Source organism: Macrobrachium rosenbergii, chromosome 53 (genome assembly GCF_040412425.1).
Source record: "Macrobrachium rosenbergii isolate ZJJX-2024 chromosome 53, ASM4041242v1, whole genome shotgun sequence".
NCBI lineage: Eukaryota > Metazoa > Arthropoda > Malacostraca > Decapoda > Palaemonidae > Macrobrachium > Macrobrachium rosenbergii.
Window position 1 is genome coordinate 30,045,324 of NC_089793.1, and position 22,724 is coordinate 30,068,047.

Sequence of the window (22,724 nt, forward strand, 5' to 3'; positions counted from 1 at the left end):
AGAAAACATCAACTATTCCAAACTCCATTCATAACTAATTGTTTTTTTTTTCACAACTCATATTTATCTTAGACCTACTTTTGTACCAAACCAGTCACTGTTCTCTACGCATGTGTCGCTTCTATCATAAAAACTTTCACAATCGCTCTCAACAACTTATGTATATTGCAACATATCTTCTGAATATTACAACTTATCTTCTATACATTACCACTTATCTTCTATACATTACAACTTATCTTCAGTACATTATAACTTATCTTCTATATATTACATCATCAACACCCTCCACACTGCCTTGTATTGCTTGCATCCTAATTTTTCTCTTGGTGTAAGCCTATTTCCTCAAAGGCAAGACAACAGTAATTACAACTGTTATATCCCTTGTTCTTTTATTTACTATGCCATGCAATATCTTTACTTATGTAATATAAGAGAACACATACGCGGCTCTCCAAAGGCCAAAGGCATATCTGATGGCATGTACTCTAAATGTCACTAACAGAACCAATTTTGTAAACTCAGGCTCTTGTGAAATAGTCCTAATTCTAGAAAGTTATCAGTCTTCCAAAAACAATTAACTCTATACAGTTTCATTAATAGTTAAACCCTTTTTAAAAAATAATAATCAACAGTGGTTAACAACACCTTTCCTAAAATAACAACAGCGTCCCATTCACAGTAATAGCTAAAAAGCTAAAACGTTTTGCTGTGGTAATAGTTTACACGACAATTACACGAGGATTTGTAAGCCACCGGAAAATAAAAATCCTTATATGACCTAAAATGGGAAACACACTTTGACATTTTTTCTTTCCTTTAAGTTCAGACTTCAGCCCAGTCTATTTACCTACCTAGGTATTATTGTACAACCATTTAACAAACCACTACACAACGGTAGATTCGAGACATTTTTATTTCGTGAGTCTCTTCATTATTTGCGTAATCGTTCATGTTCAACAGCATTACAAACTACTAAAAATCGAAGGCCTGCGAACAGCAGAAAGTGTCCGTAAATGAAACAGAAAGGAGGAAATAGGTTTGCAATAAATCATGTGACCTACGCAAAAATTGCCTTCGAAAGTAATCCCATTACCATGAAGTGAAAATGCTATCCTTTCATCAATAAAAAAAGAAAACGATGTTTTCGAGATTCACAGTAAGTCCTCGATTGCACGAGACGATTTATGACGTCAGACCTGCCTATTTAAATATACTTCTAAGTATAGACTATGAATAGCCCCTGCATCCCTGGGGCCATGCATCATCTCGTAACGATTTCCTATTACTTCGTGAAGTATACACTCATACTGAGTGGCTCCTACAATGATCCATCCTGACTACGTATGTTCATTTGAGTCAGATTATATTTTGCAAATGATTTTGATGTGAGTTTTCAGATCAAAATTAGAAAAGCATCGAACTAACTTACTCATGTCATTGTGAAAGCGAACTCGGTATCAAGAAAAACAAGCATGTATGTATGTATGTATGTATACATGAAAAGTCATCTTCACTTAGAAGACGAAAGATACTTGCATATGAGCAAAAATGTTTGTACTTACTCGAGTGTAACTATGAAAGTGGAACTTATACATTCATAAAATCCTCCTCAACTTCAACAGGGTAAAAATCATTAGGTACGAATATTTACTCATAACACTGGGTTACCAACAGTCAGTGGAGAGAGAGAGAGAGAGAGAGAGAGAGAGAGAGAGAGAGAGAGAGAGAGAGAGAGAGAGAGAGAGAGAGAGTGGAATTCTTCTCCCGTAGAATCAAAACACCATGATGCAGTGAACTCCAACCGTGCATTTCGGACATTTAAATTCCAAACCTCCTTAAAATTCCTACCTGGAATCCTGGCAATGGTATTTTGCGGGGTTAAGGGGGTGGGGGGTTTGTATGGGAGAAGAGGGGAGAGTAGAGAAAGGAGGGGGAGAATTTTATTCTATCGGTGAAAGCAAGTCAGGGAAAATGTGAAGGAAACACTTTCACTGAATTCAGCATGACTTTTAATAAGGTGTATTTTGAACTTAATATTTAATTTAATATTTTATTTATTTCTCTGCTTCTTGTGCCGGGAGATCCAGAACTTGGAGAACTGAAAACAAACGGAAAAAAATTTACAAATCCTCCCCTAGTAACTAAAACGGCAAACTAAATTCAATTGTCATTTCATACGATAACATGAGAAGTAATGTACGAAATAGCTTCAATTTTTAAAGGAATATTTTTCATATTTTTGGAAAACACACTACTGACTTTGAAAGCAATGCTAAGACAGCTGTCACCCTGCACTGATCAGTATTCATTAATTCATTCTGAAAGTGATTACCTAAGAAACGAAAGTATTGTAAGTCGAAATCTTACGGGCAATGTCAAAAGATATAGCAGCCTCATGTTCTGGGCTACAATATTTACATTTGAACATCATAACTGGCAGTATAGCTGAGCTAGGAATTCAGTTTCAGCATACTCTAGTTTTAGGACAGTAACTCGAGAACGGAGATTAAAACTTCACATTTTTTTTAGGACACTACTGACATGTGGTACGGAAATTTTCAGTTTTCAAATATCAGGGTTCAAACAGATATCTTAGGAACCCCAGTTCCCCCATGGTTAAAATTTTGTGAAGACTTGTGATCTTCGGAAACATGGACAGACAGTTGACCTATTAAGTAGGGCAGTATTTGTACACTGGATGCGGTTGTTATATCACTGAGAGTATTTGTACACTGAATGCAGTAGTTATTTCACTTAACACCAAGTGTATTTGTTAAATCACTTAAAATTATATTTCTGACAGCTAAAACTTTTAACAGAATGCATGGCAAAAGATATTTTTTGGAAATTCTTATACAATATTATGGATATACTCTGAAAAAACACAAATCAATACACCTTGAAGGAACACTTTTCCTTCGACATGCTTTGATGGAGCATAATTCCTGAATTATTTACAAATTTACTGTCTTAATATTTGTGAAACATAAGCTGCCTACTCGCACGGGCAGGAATTACCAGTAGTGTGTTTTGCAAAACTTCAATTTTTTCAAATTGTAAAGCATACACAATCTAGCGTTGGAAAAGTTTTATTCATTTTATCAGATTATGGAAGGAATTTCTCTCACAAATTAACGCGTCAGAGTTGCACCAAACTCCAAAATTTGTAGCTAAAGTAAAACAAAGAGGACACCACTAAAACAGCACAGTCATCGCTTCTCTATTTCTTTATTATTATTATTATATTATTATTATTATTATTATTATTATTATTATTATTATTACAAACATCGTGTATCACAACGACGCCCGCATAAGCAGAAAGCCTGACTTCATAACTGCAACCGTAAACATACAGCATTCGTCGGGAATTTGCAAAACATTTGCTCCCAACAGTCAGATACGAAAATTTTCATACAGACTCATTTTTCTTCCTTTGGGATCACTACTTTGCATACATTGTACACATGTTTTTCGCTCCTTCCCTTCCTCCCTTCATTCCTTCTTTCTTTCCCAGTAGGGATGTTTACGACAAAAAGATGGAATAAATAATTCTCTTTAATGGTGGGCGAAAGACGAAACAACATACTTTCATTTCAGTATGGTAAGAACATTATCTTTGCATTCTACGTAACTATTTTTGTGGACAGTAAGGATATTTTCAGCTTTATAGTGTCATTTCACAGAAATATGAATATACAAATGCTGGTGAGACTAATCAATGAAAAATGCTCCATATGTCCATCACCAGTTAGGGAATGATAAAGACAATAGACAATAATGTACAATAAAGTTTAAGGCTGCGTAGTAGTCAGGGCTGAGGTCGTAAGTTAAAAGAGAAAATGCAGAATTTTTTGTCACTCTTTTTTGCTGAAATTTAAGGATTCCTCTTTTCCACTGGCTGTCCAAATCCTCTGTTAATTGCCGCGTAAACCATTCCGGCCGCGAAGAGTTTTAGATATTACTGTAAATGGGACACTGGCGGTATTTTAGGATAGATATTAGTAACCAATGTTAATTGTTATTGTTAAAAAAGGGATTTAACTGTTAATGAAATTGTAGAGTTAATTGTTTTTGAGGACTGATAGCTCTCTAGAATTAGGACGATTTTACGAGAGTGTAAGTTTGCAAATTTGGTGCTATTAGTGAAATTAATGGTTCATGTCATCAATTATGCCCACTGGTCGTTGCAAAACTATGTACTAGACCGGCTGTGTTTGTCCGTGTCTGATATTCAAAAGATACGACGGGCGGCAGTGTAAAAAGAGCAAAAGAACCTAAAGTTAAACGTTAGAACAAGTAATGTGGTTTACAGATTAATGAACGTTTTGGTAAAGTAACCGTTAAATGGCCATACATACAAACATACATACACTCCACACACATATACATATATATGTATGTATGTATATATACATATATATATATATATATATATATATATATATATATATATATATATATATATATATATATATATTACGCGAAAACAAATATCATTGAATAAAGGTACAAAACTGAAAACGGCTTAGGTACTGCAACAGTGTCAAGCGTTTTATTTCCTTTTAAATAAAAACTTCGTTGTATTACAACAGACGCTTTTCTCTTCACTTTGAAGTCTTAAGCTCCTCTGATTCAACAGCTTACGCGATAACTTAATTCTGTGATCCAGCGCAGCCAGAATAATGCTTCAAAATACGATAACGTTAAGTCACACGTTAAAATGTGCTCTGGAAAAAAATATACATTGCAATGTAAATGCAACGTAGTAGCTATGTAAGATAACATAATATTTGAAAGATGATTCTGACTGAGAGTTATACAGTACATTAAACAGACTTTCACCAGTATACCTGTATTTTATGCAATTCATAAAGCGGCTGATTTTACGTGAAACTTGACTTTAACCTAATGTTAAATTTCACTGAAAAGTATTCCAATACAACTGTTATTCGAACGCTGACACTGTGGATGAGCAAATTTGAAAGTCATTAAGAATCTTGATGAAATAGCCACTGCTGTGGAATGAATTTCCCCTTTGGCAGCAAGTACCCGTGGCATGCCTCACATCCATGACTTTTGTACCAATGTGCAGTAAATGTGCCAAGCTAGCTAACCTCTCATTTCCCGATGTCTTTCATTCCTCACACCGTTGGACTGTGGAACAGTCTCCCTGAGGATGCTGCGCAGCTGGAACCTCAAAAGTTCAAGCGAAGATGGAGTGCATTAGTACCTAACAAAATTCACCTTTTACTTATGTATCACTCATCTTTCTGTATTTCCTACTATCTTCTGAAATTTCTTTCAAATAAAAATCATATTTTTCGGAAGCTTAAATCTCGATTCAATGGCCCCTTGTAGGCTTGTTCCATACGAACAGGGGGTTATCCTCTAAACAATAATAATAATAATAATAATAATAATAATAATAATAATAATAATAATAATAATAATAATAATAATAATAATAATAATAATTTTTCGTCTTTAGTGTGAAAAATCTGCGTGTGTCTGTCAGTTTCCATATTCATAGTATTTGAAGCAATAAATACATGTTCGGTTTCTGCTACAATGCTGACTTAATACCCCATGTTTCTCAATGTTCTGACTGTACTAAGGTCTAAAAGTACTGTGATTACTAGTTACCTCATAACTGTACTTAAAATTATGAGGTGTGGCAACGGCAGTGATAGTGTTAGAGGTTGATAGGTTTTTAGCTCTAGGGGAGCTAATAAATTGTCTAAAATCTACAACTTTATTTATTAATTTAAAATATTTTTTTTCTTTGTTAATTACTGATCTCTTCTTTCTTTATATCCATATTCTTTGGAAGCTAGAATTTCAAGTCAGTGGCCCCTGAGGGCTTGTTCCGTATGAACAGGGTTCACCTTCTGAATAATAATAATAATAATAATAATAATAATAATAATAATAATAATAATAATAATAATAATAATAAATACGATCTCATGGCACAGAAACGATAAGGAATGAAGCAGATTTGCCAGTGTAAATGCAGAGTTCCTGTTCAACCTGGTTTGCAATGGTAATGCAGAAAAATAAGTTTCCGCCGCAGAGAATCAAAAGGTATATGAATTGTTCAAAATGAACAGAATGTTGATACTTAAACAAATGAAAGTAAACTTAAAAGAAAGTTATGATTGAGTTGCTTTTTCTCAAGTCTCCCTCATATTTTCTTTGAAGTACTTGTTACCCTCATAGGAATACGATTACCCCCATTCCTAACCCCTCGTTAACCCCCAAAATGCCTTTGGCTAGATTCCAGTTAGGAATTTGGAGGTGGTCTGGAATTTAAATGTCCGAGATTCACGGATGGAATTCAAGCGTCACGTTGTTTTGATTCTATGGCAAAAAGAATTCCATCTCTCTCTCTCTCTCTCTCTCTCATTTTTAAATTCAAGGTCAACAGCATCTTAAGATATTAAAATGTAAGGTATCACCACAAATTTCAAATTGAAAGCTTTCGCTAGCAAATAAACATCCTTTCCTTTGGCGAATGGAAAAGACGCTCCTTATGTCATCTAAAAAGATGGCAACCCTTCAATAAACAGGAAAAGACAAAATGTCTATAACACAAGAACAAACTACACCTCCCCAAACTCCCCTAACCCCCCACCTCTCTCTCTCTCTCTCTCTCTCTCTCTCTCTCTCTCTCTCTCTCTCTCTCTCTCTCATGAAGATTAATTTCGTCTGATGCCGAATAAGCGGAATGAGAAGACGCGTCTGCCTGTCAGGAACAAGAAAGACATCGTTTCACCAACTGCCTCAAGCCATGAACGAAAGAATTACAGGCAATTTGTAATGTAACGAAGAGGAGAGAGAGAGAGAGAGAGAGAGAGAGAGAGAGAGAGAGAGAGAGAGAGAGAGAGAGAGAGAGAGAGAGAGAAGTACAAGCAATATGTAATGTAACGAAGAGGAAGGAGAGAGAGAGATAATTACAAACAATAAGTAATGTAACGGGAGGAGAGAGAGAGAGAGAGAGAGAGAGAGAGAGAGAGAGAGAGAGAGAGAGAGAGAGAATGTCTTGAATAATACCAAATACTAAGGAATGAACAGGAGTAAAAACGGTTTTACTTCTCTGTTTCTATGCAAGACAAAGCAACAATAATTCAGGATGATCCCAAACGTCATCCAATTCAGCTCAGATTTATCACATTTCGTTACATTTAACCACAAAGCTTTTTCGCTCTATGAAAACAGCAGAGAAAGAATGGGGTGAATAAGACTGTGACACCCAGTTACAAATACAAAGGCTGTGTTAAAAACAAATAAAGGAAATGGGGATCCCGTTGCTAAATCATTCCCTGTAAATCATTGCACTGGACAAAGAGGACAAGGGTATAAATGATGCACACACCTATATATATATATATATATATATATTTACTATACTATATAAAGATATACAAGGGTATAATATGATAAACACACCTATATATATATATATATATATATATATATATATATATATATATATATATATATATATATATATATATATATATATATATTTATATTTTATTTTATATATGTGTGTATGTGTGTGTTTATGTGTATATATAACATATATAAATATATACATATATATACATACACATATATCTATATGTGTGTTTGTGTCTGTCTGTATTTTCCTTAAAATATTTACTTCATAACATATATTTGAATATAATTATTTAATAAATAAATAAATAAATAAATAAATAAAAATAGTAGGCTTAGAGTGGAAGGCAATGGTTCATAAACTGTGACACAACTTTAGACTCGAGCAAAATAGTTGTAAAGCCACTATATGAGGAAGCTGAGATGGCCAAATAGCCACAAACAGCGACTCACTTACCATGAAGGAGGGAATGTTAACCCCTGCCCTTACTATCCTAAGGTTTTTTTTTTAGGCGGAAATAACTTATAACCTAACCTTTTTAGGCAGAAATAACTTATAACCTAACTTTTTTTGAGACAGAAATAACTGATAACCTAACTTTTTTTATGAGACAGACATAACTTATAACCTAACTTTTACTGAGACAGAAATAACTTACAACCTAACTTTTTTGAGATACAAATAACTTATAACCTAACTTTTTTTTAGGAAGAAATAAGTTATAATCTACTGTATAATGAAGTTTATGGATCTGGTAAACTTCATGAGTAGATACTTCCTGAAGGCAGCTTACTGTGCTAAAAAAAAAAAAAACTACATACGTAGTGACTTTCTGTAGGTAGGTTACTGAATAGCCGACTGAATGAGCAAGGACTTCCTGTAGGTAGATTATGAAGATGACACGTTGTATGAGTAGGGATTTTCTCTATAAACTACATAAACTACATGACGAGGACTTCCTCCAAGTAGTTTATGGACTTGATATTCTACAGAAGTAGAGGCCTCCTTTATGTAGCTTTAGAGCTAATAAACTATGTGAGAAGAGAGCTCCTGTAGTAAGTGACGGAACTGCTAAACTATGAAAGTTGTGACTTTTGTGGGCAGCTTATATGTTTACTTTAGATAGTAACAAATTACATATGTAGGTCTTCCTTCCGGTAGCTTTGGGAACTAATAAACTTGGGAGTTAATACACTAAATGAGTAGCAACTTCCTTAAGGGAGCTTATGGAGCAAATAAATTACGTAGTTACTCCTTATGTGTAGTTTATGGAGCCAAAATTCTGTTTGACTTCTTGTAACTCCAGATTTAGCAAGGAAATTGAAAAGCTCTGCTTCACGTTGCTCTAAATTAACTGACTTTCAGGGTGATACCACTGCCGCATAATCCCAATTAGCCTGCTATTTACTTACGTTGTGAATGGACTACTATGACGCAGCAAACGCAATTTTCAAAATCTGTGGTAGAACTTACAATCTCAATAACCCATTTTGGGTTCAGTAACAAAAAATCTTATAAATTCCATTCCTTTTAATGGCACCACTTGATCCGTATATTTCAGACAAACATTTCTTTTTACTTGAATACAATAAATATGGGAATTCAATTCTTCATATTAAAATCACACATGAAAAATAGTAAATTATCTTAATGGCCTAAACCCCCTTCACGCGATGACTTCATCGTTACAACTAGAGCCAAACTTCTTGTGATCAATCTTGTGAAAATAATTTTGCCCAGAGTTTTAATATACATTCAAACTTTACAGTTACAATATTATCTTTCAAACGTTACTCCAAGTTGCGTGGCCTTAAGTCTTAATCGTGCATATTGGCTGTAGAATCTTTATTCAGACTTTACCTTTTCTTATAAATGCAAAGCCGCAAGAAGAAGAAGAAGAAGAAGAAGAAGAAGAAGAAGAAGAAGAAGTGAATGTACAGATATATGACTGTACTTTTGACTCAACTGCCTGCCATCACCTTGTATAATCTCTCTCTCTCTCTCTCTCTCTCTCTCTCTCTCTCTCTGCCCGCATCTGTTTATTTCATTTTTCCTCGAATGGTCAATGTCCTGACGCGATATATTCTTCCGCCAGTCACGTCTCTTTATCCAAGAGAAACAGATGTTACTGAAGTTATGCAGGTTTTGACTCTCATTCAAATTCCCTTCGGTTCTTTTCCTTTTCCCTGCCAATTCAGTTCCATTCGTCCGTCGCGATTCCAATCATTTCTTGACGGCCGGAAAGTTTAAATCCACACTTTTTGCTTGCGCTCTCTCTCTCTCTCTCCTCTCTCTCTCTCTCTCTCTGTCCCAAGTCCTTCCGTCTGTGTCTCTCCCTGTCGCCTCTTCGTGACGGTTTCCCATCTGCATATCAAGGCAGATGAAGTTTAAACTATCCCACTCTTTGATACTCCAGTGGCATCTTTGCTGAATCTTTACTTTTGACTTTCATATCCTCAAGATACTAACAGTTAGCCAGTGGCGATTCAGTGATTGATTGACTGACTGATTAAAATTTATCTGGTGCCAGAACTGAAAGGTCAATGGCGCCTGGCAATCCCATGGCTAACAGAGGTCAGTCATGGTAAGTATTTCGTAGATTTTGTTTCTCAGTTTGCACCTCAATCATTGCTTTACTTTTATTTTTATTTTAGCTATAAATCTAAGTTCATTGCTCATGATATAATACAAATTTCTTTTTAAACAGCTACAAGCAGCCTTCTAAGATTTAAATATATCGTTAACCAACGTAATAGCGTGCTTAGTAACGTAGGAACTGCTACTAAAACGTTAGCTTTAGACGACAGCGATAAAAACTAAGTACAATGGATAATCAGGACACGACGGAGATGAGAGAGAGAGAGAGAGAGAGAGAGAGAGAGAGAGAGAGAGAGAGAGAGAGAGAGAGAGAGAGAGAGAGAGGACATCTATAATGAAGAAAGGCAAGAAAGAAAAGAGGCTATCAAAAGCTCAATGATCAAATAATCAGGAAAAACGAAATTCTGAGGTAAAAATTGCTTGACAAAGAGAAACCATTGTAGAACAAAGCCAAGGTCAATTTCGTTCGATATAAGAGACCTTAAGATTTCCCAGAAAAAAAAGTTAAGTATACCCTAGTTTAACCAGACCACTGAGCTGATTAACAGCTCTCCTAGGGCTGGCCCGAAGGATTAGACTTATTTTACGTGGCTAAGAACCAATTGGTTACCTAGCAACGGGACCTACAGCTTATTGTGGAATCCGAACCACATTATACTGAGAAATGAATTTCTATCACCAGAAATAAATTCCTCTAATTCTTCACTGGCCGGCCGGGGATTCGAACCCGGGCCCAGCAGTGTGCTATCCGAGAACTGTACCGACCTGTCCAACGAGGAACTTCGATTTCCTAGAAACTGGATAGGCCTACAGCAGAGCACCAGAGATGAAAGATGAAAAAAATGTTAAAAGGAACGAACAAAGCAAGACTTACTCTCGATTTAACCATTTCCACCCACTTTCTAAGAGCATATATGCTGGGTTTTACAGGTCAACAACACCAACCGACAGGAAGGTCCCAAATAACACCTGTAAAAAAAGTCAAACAGGACCTTCTAGCGGGGAGAAGTCAGCCAAGATTTAATATTTGGCTCCAGATTCTTTTCTCTTTTCATTCACAAATGTAATTATATTTTCCTGGAAAATTGCTGCTGTTCATCTGCCCATATAATATTCAAAAGTCTGCCTTATCATATTTAAAATGACTGGGAAAAATACAAAAATATCTTAAGCATTTATTTATATATATATATATATATATATATATATATATATATATATATATATATATATATATATATATATATATATATATATATATGAAAATTAGTGCAGAATGTTTATGAACGCCTCGAAGCACTAGACAAGAGCGCATGTGTATGTCTGTGTGTTTGTTGTGTGTGTGTGTGTGTGTGTGTGTGTGTGTGTGTGAGAGAGAGAGAGAGAGAGAGTCATAAAACCCAAAACTCAAAAAAAAAGTTACGGCTTCCTAAGCAGGTTGCCAAAAAGGAGCACTAAAATCAGAGAGCGGATGGAGAGAGAGCGAGAGAAAGAAAAAAACGAAAAGTGGGGGGGAAAAAACCTCTCCTAAAGGTATTCCAGAAATTATGCAAATTATGGGTAACGTTGATATGACGATAGCCCTCCTTCCCACCCCCACCTCCTCCCCCCAATACTGCACCCGGAATCCCTTCCCCGAAATTCCCACCCTTCAAATCCCATTGTTGGCCACTACACTAAACCGACGGTGAAAGGGAGATTTCCAAACCATAAAACGCCTATTCATTTGCATTCTCGTACGCACGTCATCTCTACCCTACCACTAACCACCTACCCAGGCCAACCACTCCATCACCCCCTACCCCAACCCCCACATCCACCACACCGCTCTCCAAACCTTAGTATAAAGATGGTGGAGAAAAGTTAAGATGAATTCCTGTAAAGTTGAGAGAGAGAGAGAGAGAGAGAGAGAGAGAGAGAGAGAGAGAGAGAGAGAGAGAGAGAGAGACGTAAAAGGGTCCGTAAAAGATGTTAGAATCATATGAAGCACATTAAGTCCACCGTTGTAACTCCTCGCCAAGATTGCTCCCAGCACAACACGAACTATTTTCACATTATCATTATTATTCAATTATTACTGCAGCTGCTATTATTGTTAGACTATTTCTTCAGTTACCTTATTTTTCATATATTGTTACTGCTGAAAAAATCCACATACTGAAGATAATACTACACATTACTCTGTCTAACTTTCCTTCATTAAAATGCTAAAACGAATATTGATGATATATTATCTTAATATAACTACCAATTTACCTGTTCCGACAGAAACAACTGTATTAAGTTATTTTGTACCTTAAATTATTCTGCAACCTAAGTTATTTAGCAATTGCATCGTACATTAAGTTGTTCAGCAATCTCTTGTCAAAAATTCTGATAGTTAAACGTGGAGTTCGTTATCCGCAGAAAATATCAATGCGACGATTAAAATTTATGCAGGTGCTGTTTTATTTATATTGTATATATACGTATATATATATATGTGTGTGTGTGTGTATGCATATTTATTACATGTATGTATATATACATATACATATGTGTATATAATACATGTGTATATATATTATATAAATATATATGTGCGTATGTATATATAAATTTACATATATATATAATATATATTTATACATACATACATACATACATACATATATATATATGTATACAAAATGTTGTTTTTGTTTATAAAACTTATCTTACACCAGAACAGCTACTGGCTACGAATGTATGAAATCAAGTTTACCCAATAAACGGGTTTAGCACGGATTTTCCTTAATTTCAATAAAGAGTGGCACAGGTCATTATTTCTTGAGGTATATTTACTAGTAAACACTCGAGGTATCAATCAAAGGCACGAAAATAGTTTTTGAAAAATCGTAAATATTCTTGTGGGCAAGTTCTGGTATAATTGTGAGCATGTAATCAGTACTGACCTGAAGCATTTTCTGGTCTTAAGAAGAGACTAGGTTGACTGAAATGCTAGAGTTCCAGACAGTGTGAATACGAGGGTCGAATGACCACTTTCCACAGAGATACTTATAAATCTTTTTCAGAACTGGAAATGAAATATAAAATTTAGGCACCAGGCTAAGCGCTGGGACCTATAAGGTCATTCAACGCTGAAGGTTTTAAAGGTGTAACAGGAGCAAAACCTCACAGTTGAGCTATGAAACAGTTAGAGAGGATGGAAAGGAAGATGGAAGAAAGATACTATAAACGAGGATACAGTAGAAGGAATGAAAGGGGTTGCAGGTAGAGGCAGAAGAAACGCTGCAAAGAACCTATAAGAAATGCCCACAGTGCACCGCGTGAGGTGCAATGATGGCACTGCCTCCCTACAGGGTAAACTTTCTTAGAGCAAATAAAATTGTAGCTCTAGGAAACATTGCCGTAAAGCCCGGATGTCATGCATTTAAAATATAAAGTTGGAGACTCATCAAACAGAAAGAAAAAGAAGTGATCTTCCCCGGGGGATCGATCACGAGCAAGCTAGCCAAACGATCCACTCTCCCACCAAACCAAGAATGACTGCCGTGGTCCCGTCACCCTTGCAAAGATGGCGACGTTAGCACGGAGACTCCCTAGCCTTCCCGCGGAAACACGGAAGGAGGGGAAGAATTCCTGCCTAGACAGTTGAAAGAAATTGATGACTACTGAACCTAATGATGCCCAACTTGCTAAATTTAGGGATCTTCCATAGATAGTGACACCCAAGGCTTGTCGGGGGTCGTTATCTAGGACTAATATTTCATGGGGTCCATTAACTTTATGAAATTTACAGTCTTTTGTTTATGCTTTTACGGTCATCCTCAACGAGCTTGTACTAAACACTCCGCAAAGGTGGATACATACCGGGATAAAACCCGTGGGGGTCACTATCTAGGGAAGATCCAAATTTAGATGAGCAGTGAAGTGTGGGTATATTGCCTTACGGAATTAACGTAAATTCTTAATTAAAATTAAAAAAATGAATACTGAATCGAGGATGGATGAGGTCTAGTTTCAATTAAATATCAACAAAAAAAATTAGAAGAATGGAATTGTACAACAACTACGAATGCAAATATAGTTTTCAAGTCATTTTACAACTTCACCAATATCTGGGATGATAATGATTACAATAGAGGAAACAAGATAGGTTATAAAAGAAGGGATAATGATAGGATGGTCAGGTACTCCACCAAAGTTGTAAAAGTAATCAACAAACCAACCTCCCCTCCCCTCCCCCGCCATCCTCAACCCCCAGCTCTCTGGGGAAAAGACAGATTTGGGAAGGAAAAGTCCGGGTGACACTGAGGTACAGTTATAAAAAAACAGCGCCCGGTAGAAGAGACATCTGTTGCATGAAGATGCCATGATGTCAATAATTACTCATCACCATACAAAAATAACATCTCATGCTTTTTTTTACGTATGCGCTTTATTTTGTGTTAAGTTTGTTCACTTAGTTAATGGTAATTTGGCTCATTACATAAACGTACAAATTTATAATAATAATAATAATAATAATAATAATAATAATAATAATAATAATAACATATTTGAGCAAAGAAGAAAAAAAATACCCCAAAAATCATTACGTCTCATGCTTTATATTTAAGTAAAGAAGGAAAAAATACCCTAAAAATTATAACATCTCATGCTTTATATTTAAGTAAAGAAGGAAAAAAATACCCCAAAAATCATAACATCTCAAGCTTTATATTTAAGTAAAGAAGGAAAAAACTACCCCAAAAATCATAACATCTAAGGCTTTATATTTAAGTAAAGAAGGAAAAAAATACCCCAAAAATCATAACATCCCACGCTTTATATTTAAGTAAAAAAAATACCCCAAAAATCATAACATCTAAGGCTTTATATTTAAGTAAAGAAGGAAAAAAAATACCCCAAAAATCATAACATCTCATGCTTTATATTTAGTAAAGAAGGAAAACAATACCCCAAAAATCAAAACATCTCATGCTTTATATTTAAGTAAAGATAACAATACCTAAAAAATCATAACATCTCATGCTTTATATTTAAGTAAAGATAACAATACCTAAAAAATCATAACATCTCATGCTTTATATTTAAGTAAAGAAAGATAGAAATACCCCAAAAATTTTATAGGAAGGATACCACACAAAATAATCCGTTCGTAAACCCACACACACACACACCCTATCATGATAAAAAAAAAATCCGCATCTCCTTTAACCTTAAACACATGATGACATACGAGATACAGAGCGACTGACGGAGGAAGGCGAATACAACTCCGTCAGCGAATTCCAAACAATCAGATGATGAGCCCTATGATCATCTCTTCATCTCGATCGAGTGGTTGCCAAAACCATAACAGAGGGCCGGAAAGAGAAATGTAGAGTAGGGATGTCGGTGACAGTAGAAAATAAAATAACAAATAACACTGAAAAAAAGTGATTGCCAAAACAAACGTCTGAAAGCAAAACCACAACAGAGGCCCGGAAAGGGAATGCAGAATCCGGTTGTAAAATCGAGTTTGCTAGTGTCAGTAGAAAAAAAAATCGGTAAAAAAAAATAACAAATATAAAAAAAAAAGTGTGATTGCCAAAATCATAACAGAGAGCCGGAAAGGAAATGCAGAGTATGGTTATAGAGTCGAGTTTGCCAGTGGGAATACAAAAAAATAAAAAATAACATAAAAAGGGTAATTACCAAAGCCAAGGTCTAAGGGCAAAACCACAACAGAACCGTAAGGGAAATGTAGACTAGGGTTGTCGAATCGAGTTTGTCGGCGTCAGTATAAAAAAATAACAAATAACAAAAAAAAATTATGGATAAAAGAAAATTAATTAGTGTTTACGGCCCAGGTATCCTATCCGCAGGAGCGTGAAATTCGACGAGGAAAAATTCCAAAGGCTTGACTGGGTGACGCATCGCCATAAGCAGGCCAGAGACTCCTTTGTTTACGCTCTTCCTGTTCATCAGCGGAATGAAAAAACGCTGAGGTTGCGAAACTTTTGGGAAATATATGGCCTACAGAAATGAGTATAATCAGAAGAGACACACATAGGCATATATCTATACACACACACACACACACACACACACACACATATATATATATATATATATATATATATATATATATATATATATATATATATATATATATATATATATATATATATATATTATTTTGCATATATATATTCTTATGATTTTCCCTTCTGGAAGAATGATGACAGAATAGAAAAGGCTTCCAATACTAACAAGTCTGTAGGGGATTGTAAACAACAATATATATATATATATATATATATATATATATATATATATATATATATATATACATAATAACTATATAATATATATACGTATATATATATATATATATATATATATATATATATATATATATATATGCTATATATATATTATATATATAGTGTGTGTGTTTATGACTGTAATACATTTAAGTCGGCTAAGCCACATAGTTCATATTTTTCTGTTTTTTAAACATTATCTCTAGACGAAAGTAGTAACCACCAGGGGCTTTTACCAGACCGATTATTTTTATCAAAAATAATACTGGGGTCTCTTAGATAAGATCAATTTTGCTATCACACTCAACCATGTGGATGTTGACAAACGCAAATTTTAGAGAGGCACATTTCATTGCCGTTGTTTTATTTTCACAACTTGAAATCTACTTGTCCAATGATAATTTTATCTTTGAGTATTTGCGCAGGCATTCTGCTCCAGTTCTCTTTGATAAGATTTATGCTTTCCTTCCAATAATCTTTATGTTTGCACCACCTGTAGGTTTTTCTCTTTTTTTATGCATACGCTTTATTTTGTGGCAAGTTTGTTCACTTAGTTAATGGTAATTTGGCTCATTTCATAAACGTACACATTTATAATAATAATAATAATAATAATAATAATAATAATAATAATAATAATAATAATAATAATAATAATAACAGCACGAATCACTAAAAAGGCGAAGGAATCCAAAATAGTGTAAGTGTAAATACATATATATTAAAACATATATTAAAATGTATATACAAAGCGAGAGCTTTCGATAACCTGCTCGATTCTCCTTTCCACATTGATAAGGAGAATCGAGCAGGTTCTCGAAAGCTCTCGTTTTGTTTATACATTTTAATATATATTTACACTCATACTATTGTGGATTTCTTCACCAATAATAATAATAATAATAATAATAATAATAATAATAAAAATAATAATACTTTCTCAGTTATATCATCTTTCTATCTTACACATACACCTTTATTCAGTCTTCTTCAATTCCTCCTTTCAATCATGCTTTCGCTTAACTGATTAGAACTGCAGAGTTGTGTTAATGTGGTACAATGAACTGCCTTGCGCCAGGCGGTGAACCATAGAACCAAGGTTATCAAATTTCTGGGCCCTTACTTGAAGGGACATTGAAACACGTTTTTTTTTTTTTTTTGGGGCGGGCTTTCGACTGATTGATTGATTTACGTTTACTAAAACTGGAGTTACTGGGGCTTTTATTTTCTTACTAGTTCATTTGTTAAATAGGTTTGGATTTATTGCTATTTATTTCTATTTGCATGCATTCAGTTCCGGTACATCATATTCATGTATTTTATTGCTATTATGTATTTCGGACTACGTGAGCCCTAAGATGGTAACATAAGAGAGGGTCGAGATGCAAAACCACGATCCTGGAAACGAAAAGTTTAGGAGACTGTGATGAGAGACTGATCCCGGACTAGACGATGGCGAATCTAATATATGGAATTCGTTACCCATCGACCATCGGCGTTACACATAATATAAAAAAATAAATATACTGATACATTGCGTCTCATACAAAGATGATATCAAATATACGGTATATAAAAATTTGAATGTCGCGTCCGTGTTATTTTATTTTTTATGGTATTTTATTTTTTATGTTAATGTTTATGTTATTTTTTACTTTGCCCCACATGGAACCTTAATTTTGAAGGCATGCGCAATGAGCATGATGACGATAATAATAATCAGACAGATTCGTCCGCTTCTTTTATCAGTTTTCTCCTCTTCTCGTTTATTTTATCTTATTTACTTATTTATTAATTAATTATTTATTTACTTGTTTACTTATTATATCTATTGACTTTCCTCTAAATTTTCCCCTTTTTCTCGCACAGAACATGATTTACATTGACGCGACTTCTCTCCTTCCGAAGCCTCCCCCGCCCCTACCCCAAAACCCTACCTTCGATAACCCCGTGCCAAATTTCGACCCCTCAAGCCCCTATGGAGTCACCCGTTCACGGAAGTGCTTCCCACTTTTACAAAGTTCTTTAAGCGTACGACAATTACTCAGCAGAAATATCCCCTTCAAATGTACAATCGTTTCCATTGCCAGATCATCGTCCCTCGCAGCAAGGATTGATTTATGGTTACTGAAGCTGGCGTGGCAACAATTAGGTTATTGATACCGTAACAAAATTACATAAGAAACTATAAAAAAAATTTCGAAGGAGCTTCATATAAGAAATGTCTAGAATATCAAGAGTAACAAGGGATCCTCACGACGAAGTTACCTCGTACTGTAGAGAGATGTACAGGGTATCTAATTACCGTATTTTCAGTTCGCACGGTACACGGCGCATATTAAAAAAAAAATTCTCAGAAAACATATTTATCCCATTGTCTTTATGAAAGCATAAAATAAGGACTAGGGCAGTCTCCTAATTTTTGCTGTACAAATTAGGATTTAACCAGGACCCACATCAGGTGCTGAATTATGACCAACTGGTATAAAGTTTTGGACCTTCGTAATACATAACGCAAAAAGGGTTCTGAGCATTTTTTTTTTTTTCCTTTTTAATGCGCGCCGTGTACCGTACACTGAAAATACGGTAATTGGATTTCCTGTACATCTCTGTACAATACGAGTTAACTTTGTCGTGAGGATCCCTTGTTACTCTATATATTTTAGATGTTTCTTATGTGAAACTTCTTTCAATTTTTTTTTTTTATAGTTTCTTATTTAATTTTATTACGGTGTCAATAAGCTAGATGTTGCGACGCCAGTATTAGTAACCATAAATCAATCAATCCCTTGCTACTGCTGAGCTCTCTGGCTTCTTTAGCGATGTGATTATATGTTTCCTATCACACTTTTACTAGGCTAAAATAATCCTTTCAAACCAATATATTGAATACTATACCTACAACTTAATAGCTTTACTGGACGAAAATAAATATTAATATTCCCAACGATTCTTTTGCTCTCCATTTGTATCTCTTTTAAATATTCAATTACAACGAGTTTATTTTACTTCATTCCGTAATGACTAGGTAAAGAACTGCTTTCTGTTCTTAGAACGATTTTCTCTTTCGTACAAGAGGTTTAGTCAATCATTCGTAAATATTCTAATGCGGGTGTCCGTTAGCGGCGGACGTGTGATGCAACACTGAATTAGCGGAAGAGTTGTGAGTAAGAAACTGAATGTTTTACTGATAAATACCATTCAAAAGGTTACACACACACACACACACTTTTTATCAGGCGACTTACTCTCCTTATAGATTCTCGTATTTACTTAACACCAATATTGATTCCTTTTATATTCCAAATACTGAAGCAGGAATAAAGAATTATTCCGTTTAATCTCATTCATTCTTTAAGCTCATCATTTATTCATTATTCGCTGATTCTGGTTTAATTCACTGCTGTCTTTCATCACATTCGTTTGCAATTCACAGAAAAATACTTTCTAATTACGGAACTAAAAGTAATTCTGAAGATTTATTTTCAGTGAAGCTATTTGGAGAGATCATTGTTACCGATCTTTTCTTTAAAACGACATAAAAATATCTCTCATTCAAAATATTAAGTGTGACTAAAATTAGTGTCCTACTTGGAACCCTTACCTTTAAATAATATTCGAACACATAGCAGTACCTCGGGATAAGGCAAAAGAAACGACGTTAACATTTATAAATTACATGCAAATGACTTCTCATTTGCATACAAGACGAAGAACCTGAATAAAATCCGAAGCCAAATTATCCTGAACCTAAACAAAACCAGGAATTAAGTATTTAAGGGAACATTTCCTAGTGATCAATTACTTGACAGGTAAATAACAACATGCATAATCTGACACCTAAGGAAGACATGCCAGCTTAAAGTAAAAATAAAAAAAAGAATACTGCGTATGCGCAAATAAAAGATATTACACGAAGTGAACCACTAATGTACACAATTCAGTATATATATAGTATATATATATATATATATATATATATATATATATATATATATATATATATATATACATACAAACATACACACACACACACATATATATAAATAATTATGTTTATGTATACATACATACATATATATACATATATATACATATATATATATATATATATATATATATATATATATATATATATATATATATATATATATATATATCTTTCACCACATTAATGGTGTTAAAACGTATTGCAACAAACCTTGATTTCTTAAAAATATATTTCATAATATCCGCACGCTAACGTCGGAATCAGGCTAATTAGCAAACAGCTGTGATTATCTGCAATGCCTCAACAGCGGAGAAATCATTCAGAAATTAAACGCAGCACGAGAGTAAGAAACTAATTCACAAATAAACACCTGACTGCCACATCCGGAGAAAAACAGAAGAAATAACGCAAGATCAAGTTTAAATGATACGTACAAAACAATAAAGCGTGGACGATACAAGTCAGTCCTCCATTGGAAAGTTGAACGTGACACTCAGAATAATGAGAAAGAAACGTTTTACATCCACAGTCTGAACGAACTTACTACTGAAAAATGCAATAATGGAGTACGCCTGAAGTTCATGATAATGTCATGGACACAATTACATTCACAGTCCAGCAGAATTCAATTCGTATAAAGCTTGCAATATGTGCTCTATTTCCTTGTTGCAAAGGTGAAAGGTGAAATTCAAAATAACTTCAGTGAAACTGTTGTCGTTCCTTGATAGTTGAATGGAACTAATTTTAGTTTTTTGTAAAAGAAAACTATTGTGCCGGCTTTGTCTGTCCGTCCGCCCTCAGATCTTAACAACTACTGAGGCCAGAGGACTGTAAATTGCTATGTTGATCATCTACCCTCCAATCATCAAACATACCACATTGCATCCCTCTAGCCTTAGTAGGTTTATTTTATTTAAAGTTAAAGTTGGCCATGATCGTGCATCTGGCAACGATACAGGACAGGACACCACCGGGCCGTGATTAAAGATTTATGGAACGAGGCTCATACAGCATTATACCGAGACCACATAAAAACAGATCTATTTTCGGTGGCCTTGATTATACGCTGTACAGAAAAGTCGATTGCGTTGAAGAAACTTCGGCGCGTTTTTTACTTTTGTGATTTTGATTTTGATTTGTGGCTATTGAAACTGGCGTCAGAAGGGGGCTACATACTGGCAGATTTCACAAACGTAATCATGAATATATTCCCAAGTTCTTATTCGTGAGTTACTTTCCTTGTAAAAAAAAAAAAATAAATAGATAAAGAAATAAATGAGGTGAAAATTACAAGAGGCTAATAAACAGCAAGTTGAATTGACACAGCAAATATACCTGGCACTGGGACAAGAAACTAAACATCTCTAATTAAAGCCTAGAGAGATCTAAAGACTATTATTATTATTATTATTATTATTATTATTATTATTATTATTATTATTATTATTATTATTATTATTATTATTATATTATATTTCACGTAAAGGCCATATATTCCAATATGGAATACCCACATATATGACGAAGAACAACTACAGAAATAATAATAATAATAATAATAATAATAATAATAATAATAATAATAATAATAATAATAATAATAATGAAAGTTGTAGCATAGAAACTAGCATATATCCTATGGCAAAGATGGATTTCGCAAACCACACTGGTCACTTAGCACAAAAAAAAAAATCAACAAAGTCCTTTCTAAAACATTTATTATCCTAGAGAGTTTTTTTTCCTCTATGAGGGATGGGTCGCCCCAGAGGAAAACAAAGCAGATTCATTAATCTTGCTAATTGTCTGAACAAGGATTAAGCTGCTGTCCAAAATCCTTGCTCACATTCATAACCGTTCCATGCAAATGCAAAACGTTTTTTGAATGGGCAACGTCTTCTTAATTCTTTTTCTCTGTATTTAGTCACTGTAAACTAAATACACACACATATACATATAAATATAAATATATATATATATATATATATATATATATATATATATATATATGCGTGTGTAATGGGTGTATAATATATATATGTATATATATATATATATATATATATATATATATATATATATATATATATATATTACAATTCAACCTGGGGAAAATGCTTATCATGAGCCAGTTATAGACTCTAAATGAATGATTTCTGTTATTTACCTCTATTTTTGTATAAAATCTGACTGCTTTTGATTCAGGAAATCGTAAAAAGCAAGGAAAAAGGGTGAATTTATCTGAGCTGAGGATTCTACTCACAAGGTGTTTGTAAGTACATACGTTAGGGTAAGTTTAAAATAAAGTGTATTTACATGAAATGAACTATCAGAAGATGAAATGGATTAATCAGGCAGGCAATGCCTGGGAAGTTAATTGTACCTGGGAAAACTTGAAGGTATATCCGTCGGTGTGACGATGCTGATACAAGGCACA